This window comes from Amia ocellicauda, chromosome 6 (genome assembly GCF_036373705.1).
Source record: "Amia ocellicauda isolate fAmiCal2 chromosome 6, fAmiCal2.hap1, whole genome shotgun sequence".
NCBI lineage: Eukaryota > Metazoa > Chordata > Actinopteri > Amiiformes > Amiidae > Amia > Amia ocellicauda.
Window position 1 is genome coordinate 43,105,520 of NC_089855.1, and position 14,900 is coordinate 43,120,419.

At 41.9% G+C, this 14,900-nt stretch overlaps 1 non-coding gene across 1 annotated transcript; it reads right to left on the bottom strand.

Moving 5' to 3' along the window:
* Window positions 1-2,900: 2,900 nt before the first annotated feature.
* Window positions 2,901-3,015, bottom strand: LOC136751914 (U5 spliceosomal RNA). Its single transcript, XR_010817101.1, has one exon. It is a non-coding gene; the product is annotated as a U5 spliceosomal RNA (small nuclear RNA).
* Window positions 3,016-14,900: the final 11,885 nt, after the last annotated feature.

A 14,900-nucleotide genomic window follows, 5' to 3' on the forward strand; every position in this document is an offset into this window, starting at 1 on the left:
CGGTGTAGATTGGACTTCAATAGGAGGAAGTGACACAATAAAGACATATATGAGCCGTGCAGGCGGACAGTCTTAGTGCCCACGCAGGCTCTTCATTGGGGAAATCATTGACTGAACACATTTTTTTTGAAAATTTGTTTTCCTGAGGTATCTGGGAATCATTATTGAAATCAATTAAAATGCTTATTTTCTAAAAATATATTTTATTAGGAAAATATCTTAACTTATTAACTCAAATAATGGAGCGAGATATGTGTATAAATAGTAATAATACATGTCAATAAATATAACTTGAATTGTGTAGTAAAAAATTAGGAAAAGGAGAAAGAACAGCTGTTAGGATACAGAGTGATGTTTTCAGAGGGTCTGAGCGATGTTGATGAAGGTTTGAGGACGTTGACAAGGGGTTTAAGAGTCGATGAGGCTTGGGAAGCTGTAAAAAGGGAGTTTGGTATGTGTGAAAGAAATGTGCTGCCACTTTCAGCACAAGAGTTTTGATGGCGATTGAATGGAATATGAGGGAAAATAAGGAAGTTACTTAAGGTATAACTTAATGTAAAATAAATAAATAATTGAATGAGTTATAGTTTAAAATCTAAAGTCATGAAAGTGTATGGAAATAGTGCTTTCCCAAACAGAAATACCCTATTAATCAGGAAGGGATTCACCCCCCAAACAAAACAAAAAAAACAAAAAAAGGGGGGTAGGGTTGGGGCAGTGAAAGTGTCTGTGAGGTCAACTATGATCATTTACCTAACAACTATTAACTTTGTTGTTGAAAGAGCTGCTGTAATAATTATTAAAATAGTCTTAGATATATAAGTCAGATAAAAGCAAAGAGATAAGCGCATTGTTTTGAAAGTTTGACAGCTCCACACAAGAAAGAGTATTTACACTAGGTAGTAAAGTTGATTCAGTAACACAGGAGATATGATGCTGCTGACGACAACTGAGTGCTGTACTGAAATAATCTGTGAAAATTTGGGATCAAGATTATTATTATGAATTGTCCCTTTACTGGAAACCTCATAGATTGTGTGAATGTCAACTACTGTCCATGTGATAGAGATGCCTTTTATAAGGAGGATCTCTGATGTTGTGCGAACCACACATTGTGTCTTCAGATGACCGATCTATTCCACATGGCAGATATGCACATTATGAATCGTGTCCTGAAGGAATCGATGTCTGACCCGTGGTGGCAGAGGTGCATATGGAGAAGACGCTGGTGTTCTCATTGAGACACAGTAGGCCGAGGGCGCGGCTTTAAAGACAGCCTCACGGCATCTTGAACAGACCAATGTTGAGGTCCACAACGCTGAAGTGATGCTTGACTTAATGGAGAAATAAGTTAAAATACTGAAATTAAAGGTTGTCCAGATTATAGGAATCTGCAATACATTGTGAAAACAGCACAGATGACATCTGCAGTAGCATATATTCTTGTATTGGTAGTTTATAATGTACTTTTGGTGGAGATGTCAAATTACTCAAATGAATAGAATAAGAGTCATGAAGTAAGAATAAGTCCATTGCCCTTCTCTTGAGAGGTATGGAATGTACAATGTTTATCAATTAAAATGCATCAGAAATATATGTGAATAACTGAATTTGTAAAAATAACATGTTTGCTGACTTTTGTATTCCTTTAGAAGCAAAACAATGTATGTATTATGTAACTGGGGATTGACCTTTATGACCTGGGGCAGGATGAAATATAATTTGAGATACACAGTAAAGCTCCAGGAAATTGTAGGTGGCCACTGCAATTTCCATAAAAAAGCTCAATATTCAATAAGGTGTAGTTATGACATAATTGTTTGCCCGACCAGGCAAATAAAAATACATTCCTATCCCCTGATTATTTGAATACCTCGCTGTACATACCTACACACCTCGTAGGTGGCAGGTTGGGATAAATGGGAGCTGAACATGCAGCACTATACCACCTGCCCCTCCGGAGGAAGAAATTATTGTAACTGACAAACACGATTATTTTGGCTTCATTTCGCTTCATTTCTATTGCCAAAAAGGAGGGAATGAAGACTCTTTAAAGGAAGTTGAAGAAAGTGTTTTGTGATAATTATATAATGTTTTATATTATTACTAGCATTAGAAGTAGTTTTGTATACAGGCTGAGCAGATTAGATTTAGCAGGACAAGTAAAGGGTCAACAAGGTAGGTTTGTTAGAAACTCCTGTCAGTAATGAAAGATTACACAGTGCCGAAATAGCCTTCAGCTGTCTGCTGAGAATTTGTTTATGACTGAATTGTTTCTCCAGATAGGGAGGAATTGTTTTTGTTAAAGAGCGATTGACACAAGGTAAATGAAGACCATGGGATCGCATCTTCCAAGTACACATCAAAGACGGACATCTGTTTTGGATCCATCACCTCATCACGGGAGGACAGATCGTTAAACGGACCCAGACCTATATCTTCTGATTGGATGAACGGCCATAAGATGTTACGTCATTTTTCCTATAAAGTTGTACTCATGTCTGTAAACATTAAGTCTCACTGAAGGAATTATTCCTGACGTGGGGCTTCCGAATGGCTCGATTAAAGTTCTGTTTGCTTTATCTCCTCGACTTCTCCACTTATTTCTAAGACGGTTCAACACACACAGCCAGCAAGACACACAGAGCTAGCCAGCTCAGCGATGTCATCACGAACCTCTCTCTGAGCTGACTGCAATGACATCACAGAGCACGTGCATTCCGTTGCTTGCCGTCTGTCAACCTCTCAGTCACTGCCAGCCAGACTGCCTGGCTGGCTGGATTGGGGGTTGTTTGCTGCTGCTGCGTACCTTAGCAAGCTTATTTGCTTGACCGGCCTTCCTCCTCCTCCGCCCACATGCCCACCTATGCCCGATCTGCTGTTCACCTGGATCACAGCTCCGCCCCAACAAGGCAGAGCCTCCCAAGAATGGTACAAACTCATCCACGTTCCCCTCCATGGAAAGCTTTAGCAAAAGGCGAAAGCATTATAAGTAATGAAGAGGAACCCGAGTCCAAGACGCTTCCGACCAGCCATACATATTTGTGTGTATTAAAGATCACATTTTATTACATTTTGTTTTTCTGTACTTTATTACATCTTATTGTGATTTATAATTGTATTGTTTATTTTCCATATATATGTATGTATGTATGTATGTATGTTTGCATGTCCAATTGCTTTCACAATACAAATGCACTGAATTGAGAGAGAGAGAGAGAGAGAGAGAGAGAGAGAGAGAGAGAGAGAGAGAGAGATAGAAATGTGTGCAAATATCTATGCATATTCCAATGTTTGCTGCAGGACTTACAGATTGAGTGAGGGGGTCAATATGTTTGATTCAGAACTAACCACTGCTTCCTCAATTTTGTATTTGACTAGAAGTGAAGAAACACAGCAATAATAATCAGCCCCGAGGCGACTACGTTTCTAAACCCTATTTAACATCACAATCAAACTCATTCCGCGTCTACACACAGCACAGATACATTGTAAAAACCAAACAAAAAACACAAAATCACATGTAGAAAACCAGAAACTAACATACAAGTATACGAATATGCTAAGATCAGCCTTTTATTTGTATTTATTTGTATTGATGCATTAAGGGATTTACACCGATTTGCTATTTCAGACACTTTCACTGTATTGACTAAAATACAGGATTAGTTCACATGCATTCGTCACCATGCACACAGTTCACATTTTCATTCATTTTGTGGCGTATCTTTACTTTTATTCTTATTTAAAAAACAATTTGCTAGCCTATTGATTATGGATGCGACTGTTTTGTTGGTTTTTGCGGCACAACTGTTGGACCATCTCAGGTGATGTTAATGCTTTGATGGGATATTGTGCTTATTGATGAAGTCTGTGATGAAGGTCTAAAATCACTGTTGCATTGTCCCTGTTGCCAGACACACAGCAATGCTCCTATGTTTTGAAAGTCACCCTGGATAAGAGCGTCTGCTAACAAATACATAATAATAATAATAATAATAATAATAATAATAATAATAATAATAATAATAATAATAATAATAATACATTGTCGGAACTGCTGGAGTGTGATCGCTCGCAAAGCGCATCAGTGTAACAGATCTTACTGTGTATTTGATCTTCTCTTACTGTAGAATATGTATGTTTTGTGTAACTCGCCCTGTGCTAAGAAAATGAATGTATTCATGCACAAACCAACCCGGGACACATGACTCGTAGGGGCACTAGATTCAGCGTGACACCGGACCAGATAATGACCATTTCATTAACAAACAACATATCTGTCCAATCTACACTCACCTAAAGGATTATTAGGAACACCATACTAATACTGTGTTTGACCCCCTTTCGCCTTCAGAACTGCCTTAATTCTACGTGGCATTGATTCAACAAGGTGCTGAAAGCATTCTTTAGAAATGTTGGCCCATATTGATAGGATAGCATCTTGCAGTTGATGGAGATTTGTGGGATGCACATCCAGGGCACATCCAGGGGGTGCTAAATGTCCTCTATGTAAATTAGATAGTCAACTCAGTCTTATTTACATGGGAACATTTGTGTTGCCCAAAATGGTGCGTTATGGAATTTGCATGAAGTTTCTGTGTTTTTTTTTCCCTCTCTACATAATGGAAAACCTGCATAATTTCTTATTCCAGACTCTTCTCTTTTAAAAATAATTGCTTATTTACAATAATTAGAACAGAAATAACTATTTAGAAGAATTATAGCTTTTTAAATAATTATGTAATTACATACTGTAGATTTATAATTATCAATTATAAAATTTGGTAAATGTTAAATAGAAGATTTAATGTAAAGGTTTTTAAATGTCCTCTTTACTTAAAGAGGAAACCGATATGAATGTGTGCAGCGCATACTCTTGATAGTACAGTATAGGAGCGTACAGTACACCAGACTGACGGATAACAGTAATGGCTGTTATGTTTTTTGATTGGATAACAGAATTTATTTAAATATAAGCAATGGACAGTTCCTTTGTAGCCCCTGGTAACCTTGTATGTATGTCCAGAAGACCAAAAGGGACCTGTCCTCTTATCGGTTCCTAGCCAAATTCGAAGGGACCCCCACTTCATAATTACATTATCATAAAGCACTCAAGTCATGGTGGTGGCAAAATGCTATTGGTTGGAAGGAAACCTTATAAAAGGGAAAACAAAGAGAATTTGAGTTCTCTTAACTTCTTCATCCTGCAACGAGACACAAGAGAGAGCTGGAGGGAGACAGAGAGAGACACACTGCTTCCTGCCTGACCAGACTGGCCTATAAGCTGTACTGTGAGGAGAAAGAAGAAAATGGGTATTATCTGTTTCTTACTGTAATCCAGCAGAAGCTTAATATTACTTATTTTCAGTAATATAATTGAATGATATTAGTTTCCTATTTTTGTCAAAATAAATGATTATTGCACATCTGTGACTAGACCACATCTTCCCTCTAAAAAGAATCTTAAAAGAGAAACCAATTGACCTATGAGTTTTCAGTTCTACTATTTATTTAGATTGACTGAAATAACGAGCATTGCTTATTGTTTATTAACAATTATAATTGCTCGGTTATTTGGCTTCACGGCTGTGCTGTCACCACCGTTGTTATTATTGTCTGTGTCTATTTGTGTTATTAGTTATTATCTTTGATAGCTAAACCGACTCTGTTCCGTCCGCGCTCCGGAGCTCCGGTGTGCTTCGGTTTCGGCTACAAATTGCACACTTTCAAAATAATAGTTTTGTTTATTGTAGCGTAAGGTACACTTATAAATTTCAATTCAAGAAGTGAATTTATAGTATCACCTTATCACGAATCCTGGAATCTTGTAGAACTCAATTTCTGTAATAATTGGACGCAGACTCCAATTCCAAAGATATAAATTGTCAAATTTATTCAAAAACAAAGACTAAATGTAGCACTACACTAATTATACAAAAGGGCAAAACTAATTAACATTCATCTCTAGATCAACAACTCAAAGACAAATCACTTCCTTGACCAAATCAAAGACCATGTGATCGCATATGATATCACACAAATGGTTAAACAAAAAAGGTTATAAACACATTGACCACAATACCGGTTAGTAAGACGAAGGTGAGTCTCTCATTAGTATTGTTAGTCAGACATTAAATAACTACGCAGGATAGTATTTATGTCAGGTAACATCTCGTTATATATATATATCAGTCTCATTTACGTAGGTGCCGAGAAAGATCCTATCATTACTTGTTACCACAATTTCCCTTAACTGATTATTATTCAATAATTAAGGATAGGCAGGGCCACCTATAATCTGGTGTCTATTAACTTGTGTCAATTTCAGACTAAACAGTTAAACAGGAATGAGAAGATATTTCTCGGCGTTGACAGATTTTATTTCTAAAATTATCAACAAAACAGTTTAATGCAACACACATTTATATTGAAGAAAACTAAATGATATTACACATTCTAGAGTTATGAATCACAGATTAACATTTCTAATTTATTTCTCAAATGTCATGAATCATGAACTCCAAACTGTTAAACTTATCTGAACTTCGTCGCAGAGAGGCCTCTCTGGCTTCGGGCTCAGATAACAGCACACGGCACGAGGTCCGTGTGGTTTGGAACAAAGGCAGTCCGGTTCGGCTTTGTCCAAGAACTTTCACTCAGTCGATGCACCTGGAAGTTGGGGTTTCGCGAATGTAGAGTCTTTTGCAAACCGATTTTCCAGTGGTTTGAAGGCTCCAAGGTTGTGCACAAAATCTTCTTTGTAAGCAGGGTTTCCACCATAGTTACTTGAAGACAAAGTCTTTGAGGAAAGCAGGGCCCTGTTTGTTCCAAGGATCGAGTTTCTTAAGACTCAGAAGCTATTTAAATGACTGACACTTTCGTATACAGTCGACTTAGTCAATTGTCCAGCTGTAAAAACTCCACTGATCAGGTGGGCACAGGCGGGCAGCGCAGTCTGTAAAATTCTTTATTTGATAAAGTCCTTTAAAAGAATTCTTCGTATGGCTCAATCTCCTTCTCCCAGTTTAACTCTTCTGTTGCCGGAAAAGACTTAATTGGTTTCTGGTTCTGGTTCTGGCAACAGAGCTACAGGTTGAGCTGTGGCAGCAAGTTTCTGGTTCAGGTGAGAGAGAGAGAGAGAGAGATAGAGAGAGAGAGAGAGACCGTGTGCTGTTCTGTATACGCCTGTCAGATCAATAGGTGATTGGTTCTTGAGTTTGTGAGATTGGATTTCCAGTTCAAAGAGTTATATTACCTACAGGCCCACTTCTCCAGACATCCCACAGCAGGATTCCAAACTATTTGGCCTATTTTTGGTGCTATCCTCCCCAAAACTGTCACTTTGATGTAAACCAGTTCCAAGCTGATGAGTTAAGAAAATCTAATAACTTTGGGGGGAGAGGTCAGTGCTTCAGCTCAGAGCTAAAATGCTCTTATAAAAATACACCCAACATAATGCTACAGTGTTTATTAATATCTATGCCCCCAATGCTGTGAGAGACAGACTGTCAGTGTTTTCGGTGCTCAGCAAAGCGCTAGCAGACTGTGGGGCTGAGGAGATCCTGGTTTTGGGGGGGTGATTGGAACTGTACTGTGGACTATAGATTAGATAGGAATCATTTGGAGCCCAGTCCACAGTCGGCAAAACAGCTGGAAGGTAATACACAGTTGCACAATCTGGTCGATGTCTGGAGGAATGCCAACCCAAAGGTGAAACAGTACACCTGGGTGAGGCCGGGTTCTAGCATTATGTCGCTAGCCAGGCTGGATAGATTTTATACCTTTAGACATCATGTCAATCTGATCCGTGGCTTCCATATCACCCCCACCTGACCACTGACCACTGTCTCATCACTGTGAGTGTCACCCTGCCTCCTGTCCGGCTGCGCAGTGCCTACTGGCTTTTCAATAATAGCTTGCTGCAGGACAGGATTTTTTGTAATTCTTTTCTTTTCTTTTGACAGAGATCAGAGCGCCCTAGGTTTGCCTCCCTGAGACAGTCGTAGGACATTGGCAAGGTTCAGATCAGGCTCTTCTGCCAGAAGTACACTGAGCATAGGACTGACAGCTTGAATGAATCTATGAAGGAGTTAGAAGGAGAGATTCAGGTGCTCCACCGAGCCTTGGACTCTGGAGATTCAGGGGCATTAGAGGACCTCAAAGCTATGCAGCAGGCATTGTCAGAGCTGCTAAGGACGCGGGCTCGAGGAGCAATGGTGCGCTCGCAGTTCCAGAGCCTGACACAGATGGATGCGCCCATCAAGTTCTTCTTTGGGTTGGAATGCAGGCGGCAGCAGAGCAGGGTGATGCTCTGCCTGAGGACGGCTGAGGGCCGCGTGCTGCAGGACTGGCAAGAGATGTGTAGTCATGTCGCCCAGTTCTATAGGGAGCTGTACTCCGCAGAGCCAGGCAGCCTGGAGCAGCAGCAGCAGTTTCTGCAGGGTCTGCCTAAGTTCCCACAGGATGGGGTCAAGGGGCTGGAGGTCCTTCTATATCTGGCAGAGCTGACCTGCGCAATGCAAGAGCTCAATAAGGGCTGGGCACCGGGGCTGGATGGGCTCACTGTGGAGTTTTTCTCAGAGTTTTGGACTGAGCTGGGCCCGGACCTGCTCTCAGTGCTGCAGGAGGGACTGTGAGCTGGGCTGCTGCCCATTAGCTGTCGTAGAGCTATTCTGACCCTGCTGCCCAAGAAGGGGAATCTGTCCTCCATTGTGAACATGAGGCCAGTGGCGCTACTGTGTCAGGACTATAAGATCCTGTCTATGGCTCTGGCTAAGCGGCTCAGAGACATCATGCCGGCCGCAGTGCCTGTTTCAGGTGCTGAGAGCAGTTGGTGTCGGCCCGCGGTTCGTAGAATTTATTCAGCTGCTGTACTGTCATGTGTTTATTGTGCTGAAGATCAATGGTGGCCTGAGTGAGCCTATCCCCATCCATCGAGACATCAGACAGGGCTGCAGTCTGTCAGGGATGCTATACTCCCTTTCTATCGAGCCCCTGCTGCACAGGCTGCTAGCCGGGCTGTCCATCCCTTGTCATCCAAGGGTGTCGGCCTATGCTGCTGAGACACGCAGTCTGGGCAGCGAGACGTCCAGGTCATTGTGGGAGTGTCTGGAGAAGTTCAGCAGGGCCTCCTCAGCCAGGGTCAACTGGGGCAAGAGCAGCGCTCATCTGGTTGGGGTGTGGGAGGTTTCTGCACCCCCTGCCCTCCCTGCGGGGCTGCAGTGGTCTCTCTCAGGGCCTCGGGTGCTGGGTGTGACTTTGGGGGAGACGCAGGAGAACTGGGCTGGCCTGCTGGAGAGGGTACAGGGCCGGTTGAGGGCATGGCACTGGCTGCTGCCCCAGCTCTCCTTTAGGGGGAGAGCAATTGTAATTAATATCTTGGTAGCCTCCATGCTCTGGCACACTTATGCATGTCTGGACCCCCCACCGGCCCTGGTGTCCCAGATACAGACCCTGCTCCTGGATTTCTTCTGGGACGGGCTGCACTGGGTGCGCAAAGCAGTGCTGTACCTGCCGCTCCAGGAGGGGGGACAGGGGTTGGTAGATCTGTTAAGCAGGCTGAGTGCCTTTCGGCTGCAGGCAGCTCAGAGGCTCCTGTACCCTCCAGATCCCCAGTGTCTCCCGCCCTGGACACTTGTTATGACAGACACATGTTTTTACTTAAGACACGTCCCCATATACTTCCTTCCCTGCCTGTTTTTTATTGTGCTGTTTTAGAGGTGTGGCAGCGCTTCTCCCTGGGTAGGGAGCTGGGGGGCAGCAGTCTGTATTGGCTGTTAGAGGAGCCACTGCTGTATAACCCCGGTTTTAGCTGTCCACTCCTGCTCTCCAGCAGCCTCAGGTCAGTCCTGCTTAAGGTCGACGTGATCCGGCTGAGGGATTTGTTGGATTTTAACAGGGGACAGTGGGTTGGTGCCGACAGCCTGGCTGCCAGGCTGGGTATGAGGTCACTGAGAGTCGTAACCAGATTTCTCTGGGCAGTACAGAACGCCCTTCCCATAGGCGCTGTGGAGCGGCTGTTCCAGGTTCTCACACAGCACTGCTGGCCCAAGGACCCTGACACCGTCTTTCCCCTTGTTTGTCTGTGTCTCTCAGTCCCCCCTAGCTCATCAGGCCGCCTTCTGTCGCCTCACAGACTCTGTAGTGTGTCTGTCTCCACATTTCAGCGTCAGCAGCTCTATCAGCTCAGTGTGAGGGAGCTGCACCATCAGCAGCTGCAGCCCCTCCCTGACACCCCCTGGAGGGAGCACCTGGCTCTGGGGGAAGATGCCTGCCCGGCCTGGAGGAGCCTGAACAAGCCCCCGCTTCTGCATGGCTTCTGCATGGCGTCATCGCAACATACTCTTTTGCACATACACTGGACCCCAGAGTGAGCGACACCTGCCCCTACTGCGGGGAGAGAGAGACACTTTTTCACTGTTTCTGCCACTGCCCTAGATTAGAGCTGCTGTTCACTGCACTGCAGAGCCTGTTCAAGCAGCTGGGCCTCCTTTTCTCACGCTCTGTGTTTATTTTGGGAGTCCAGTACAAGCAGCGCCACAGACATGTTTGTCAGTTAGCATACTTTCTAGTGGGGCAGGCTAAGCTGGCTATCCTGAGCAGTAGGAGAAGTCAGACTTAGCGGGTGCAGCAACAGTGTGCACTCTCCCTCTTCTGGTCTCTCGTAAGCTCCAGAGTGCGACTGGATTACAATTTCTACAGCCTGACGGGAGACCTGGACACTTTTCTGCAGATGTGGGGGGTCAGGGCGGCCCTCTGTGCCATTGACTTTGGACATTTAAACCAACTGGTTTAATTCACTTGAATATTTTATAGGTAGCACGTGTGTAGTGGTTTTTATTGAGCGTTTTTAGAATAGGTTGTGTTTTTATGTCGGGAGTTTTTTTCATGTCTTTTATGTGTTTCTAGTTTGTTTTAATTGTTAAAAATCAAAAAATCTCTCTCTCTCTCACACACACACATACACACAGCCAGCAAGACACACAGAGCCAGCCAGCTCAGCGATGACATCACGAACCTCTCTCTGAGCTGACTGCTATGACATCACAGAGCACGTGCATTCCGTTGCTTACCGTCTGTCAACCACTCAGTCACTGCCAGCCAGACTGCCTGGCTGGCTGGATGGGGGGGCTGTTTGCTGCTGCTGCGTACCTTAGCAAGCTTATTTGCTTGACCGGCCTTCCTCCTCCTCCGCCCACATGCCCAGCTCTGCCCGATCTGCTGTTCACCTGGATCACAGCTCTGCCCCAACAAGGCAGAGCCTCCCAAGAATGGTACAAACTCATCCACGTTCCCCTCCAATACAAATGCTCTGAATTGAGAGATAGAATTGCTAGGGCACATCTGTAACATAAACTAGGGAACATTCATAACACACAGGGAACATTTGTAAAACTAATTAGGGAACCTTTGTGACATACTAAAAGGACATACTGGTAGGTGTTGGGCACTGTGGAAGGAAAGTTAGAATTCATTCCCTCATATCTATTCTACTCTCTTGTATACTTAAGAAAGATAAGGTCAAGCCAGGAGGACAGGCCAGAAGGTAGCTTGTTTTCTGTTCGTTATTTACTATGAGAACCTTGGAGACAATGTCAAACAGTACGATTGAAGTGCCTGCCCCCTAATCCATGTGTTGACCTATGAACTCTGATATATATTCTGCTTAGCTAACTCTCTAATGATAATATAGTAATGACTCTGTGATTGTAACCAGATCTTTGTTTTTTGTGTATAAAAGCCTCTGACTTTTAAATGAAGGCAGAGCGACTTTGGGATCTTCTTGATTCACTGTTCCTCTCCACGCTGCGTGTATTAAAGGCATTGCAATGAACGTTCCAACCTGATTGAAGATGGTTTTTCTTCCACATTACATGGCGACGAGGATGGGATTGCTAACCCTGACAGAGAGGACTGGAATGGCCAGACCAGTGACCAGCAAAACCACGCCAGCAAAATAGAAAAAGGTAAAGGAACCTTTTTGAAAAATTCCCTACTGCAGTGCTTTGCTTTCACTTGTCTGCTCGCCTGGCCCTCTGACGATCAGGTAACGCAATCTATATTTTATTAAACGTTGTTGCTTGCCTTATATCAATTACGTGAGGCAGGAAATGTTTTCTTGCTTGTTAAGAAACAAAGTTTCTTAGTGTTACCATAGACTTGACTGTGTCTTCTTGTTTATGAAGTAATAGGACTGTGTCTTCCTATTTAACCTGGGTTGCCATGAACTTGACTGTGTCTTCTTGTTTGTGAAGAAACAGGACTGTGTCTTCCTGTTTGGGTTCCCGTAGACAAAAGTGTGTCTGTAAAACTGCAGGGTAGGTTTGACCTACAATTAGAAAAAAAAAAAAAAAAAAAAGACCGTTAATTAATTGTTCAATATCTGATATGCCGGTGATAATATAAAATCACATGTTTTGTAGAACCATAAATGGTAAATGAAGAATCGTCATGAAGTTATATACAAGTTATATAAATGCAAACATATTGAAAAACATGTTTGTTATTATTCGTATATAGGATTCATTTTAATTTGTGTTTTGTTTTGTTATATTTTTATTTCTTTTTACTTTTTTTTCTTTTTCCCCTGTCATTGTGTTATTATTTTGTGTGCTTTTATGTCTTGGTAGTTGTGTACAAAACGTTACATAGAAAATGCGTGGTAACGGATCCAGTAAAATGGGTGACCCGCCACCCAAAGGTACACATGTCAGATATATGTATGATAACTATGGAGTGAAGATGAGCGCGATGTGCACAATTGGTTTGACTGGACAATAGGTGACAGAAAGTTAAGGTTTCCAGAAGATGGGACTTTTGATTCAAATAGACTTGAGCACCTAAAAACGGTTTTGCAAAATAGGAATACAAAACCGGGAGAAGTAAATAGTTATATTTCCCAATAGTTAGAACCAAATTGGCACTGCTTTAAAGCCAATTCTATCACCCAATAGACTTATTATGCAATAAAACCTTTTTTTTTTAACTAGAGCAAATATGTATTATTCGTTCATTACAAAGCATTGCCTTTGTTATCACATACATTTTTTTAGAACTATTTTTTCACTCAATTCCCATATACAATAATACAATACACCATAGTAGCATTATTCAGTGTGTATCCACTTACATCACATATCATTTCACACTTCAGTCACACATCCAAACAGCACAATTCTTTCAATCCAGTAGTCACTCTAATAAACTATGGAAAGTATAGTTCATGAAATGCCCATAGTCCCACCAGACTCTGTATCCTTGTGCTTAGATTTAAAAGAGGTTGGAGTTGTATGACTATTCATGTTTCTTCCCAATCTATTTCCATATTGTTTCTTCAGGCCTTTTCCTCAAAGATAAAATTGTTATTTTTCAGCACCTGAAATCAATCAGAAATGCATTGTTAATAATCTGTCCGTCTATTCCTGGACATCGCCACCCTGCTGTTGTCAATTGGAATCAGCAGAGTTAGTTGGTTTATTACTTTTACCAGAGTATGGTAAGCATCGTATGTTTCCACCATCCCCCTCCCTCCTGTCCGTCCACACACACTGGCATCAGTGGCCATGAGGACGGATTATGGGCTGCAGCACTTAGAGCGGAGGCCAATGTGAGAGGGGAGACTATGCACTGATGTGTCATGGCATATGAGTAGGGAACCTGTGGACTAAATGTGAGTGAAATTCATTGTTGCTGGTTCCTGTGAAGACAGATAATAGTAGTTATTTTTCTATTCATCTGTATCAACATCAGTATTATTAGCATTAGTAATGTAACTATTCTCGATTTCCCAGGACATTACTGTCGGTTGACAATGTTGCTTGGTTTGTAGTAGTACATCTGTATTTAGTTACAAGGCAGCTCTCTTATCTCTCTCAGTGGGGAGCTGACCTCACAGACACTTTCACTGCCCCAACGCCCCCTCTGAAAACATTACTCTGTATCCTAACAGCTGTTCTTTCTCCTTTCCTAATTTCTTACTAGTGTAGCGTAAGGTACACTTATAAATTTCAATTTAAGAAGTGAATTTATAGTATCACCTTATCACGAATCCTGGAATCTTGTAGAACTCAATTTCTGTAATAATTGGACACAGACACCAATTCCAAAGATATAAATTGTCAAATTTATTCAAAAACAAAGACTAAATGTAGCACTACACTAATTATACAAAAGGAAAAAAACTAATTAAAATTCAACTCTAGATCAACAAATCAAAGACAAATCACTTCCGTGACCAAATCAAAGACCATGGGATCGCATATGATAACACAAATCGTTAAACAAAAAAGGTGATAAACACATTGACTACAATACCGGTTAGTAAGCTGAAGGTGAGTCTCTCATTAGTATTGTTAGTCAGACATTAAATAACTACGCAGGTTAGTTTTTAATGTCAGGTAACTTCTCGTTATATATATATCAGTCTCATTTACGTTTAGGTGCCGAGAAAGATCCTATCATTACTTGTTACCACAATTTCCCTTAACTGATTATTATTCAATGATTAAGGATAGGCAGGGCCACCAATAATCTAATTTCTATTAACTTGTGTCAATTTCAGACTAAACAGTTAAACAGGAATGAGAAGATATTTCTCGGAGTTGACAGATTTTATTTCTAAAATGATCAACAAAACAGTTTAATGCAACACACATTTATATTTAAGAAAACTAAATGATATTACACATTCTAGAGTTATGACTCACAGATTAACATTTCTAATTGATTTCTCAATTGTCATGAATCATGAACTCCAAACTGTTAAACTTATCTGAACTTCGTCGCAGAGAGGCCTCTCTGTCTTCGGGCTCAGATAACAGCACACGGCACGAGGTCCGTGTGGTTTGGAACAAAGGCAGTCCGGTTCGGCTTTGTCCAAGAACTTCCACTCAGTCGAT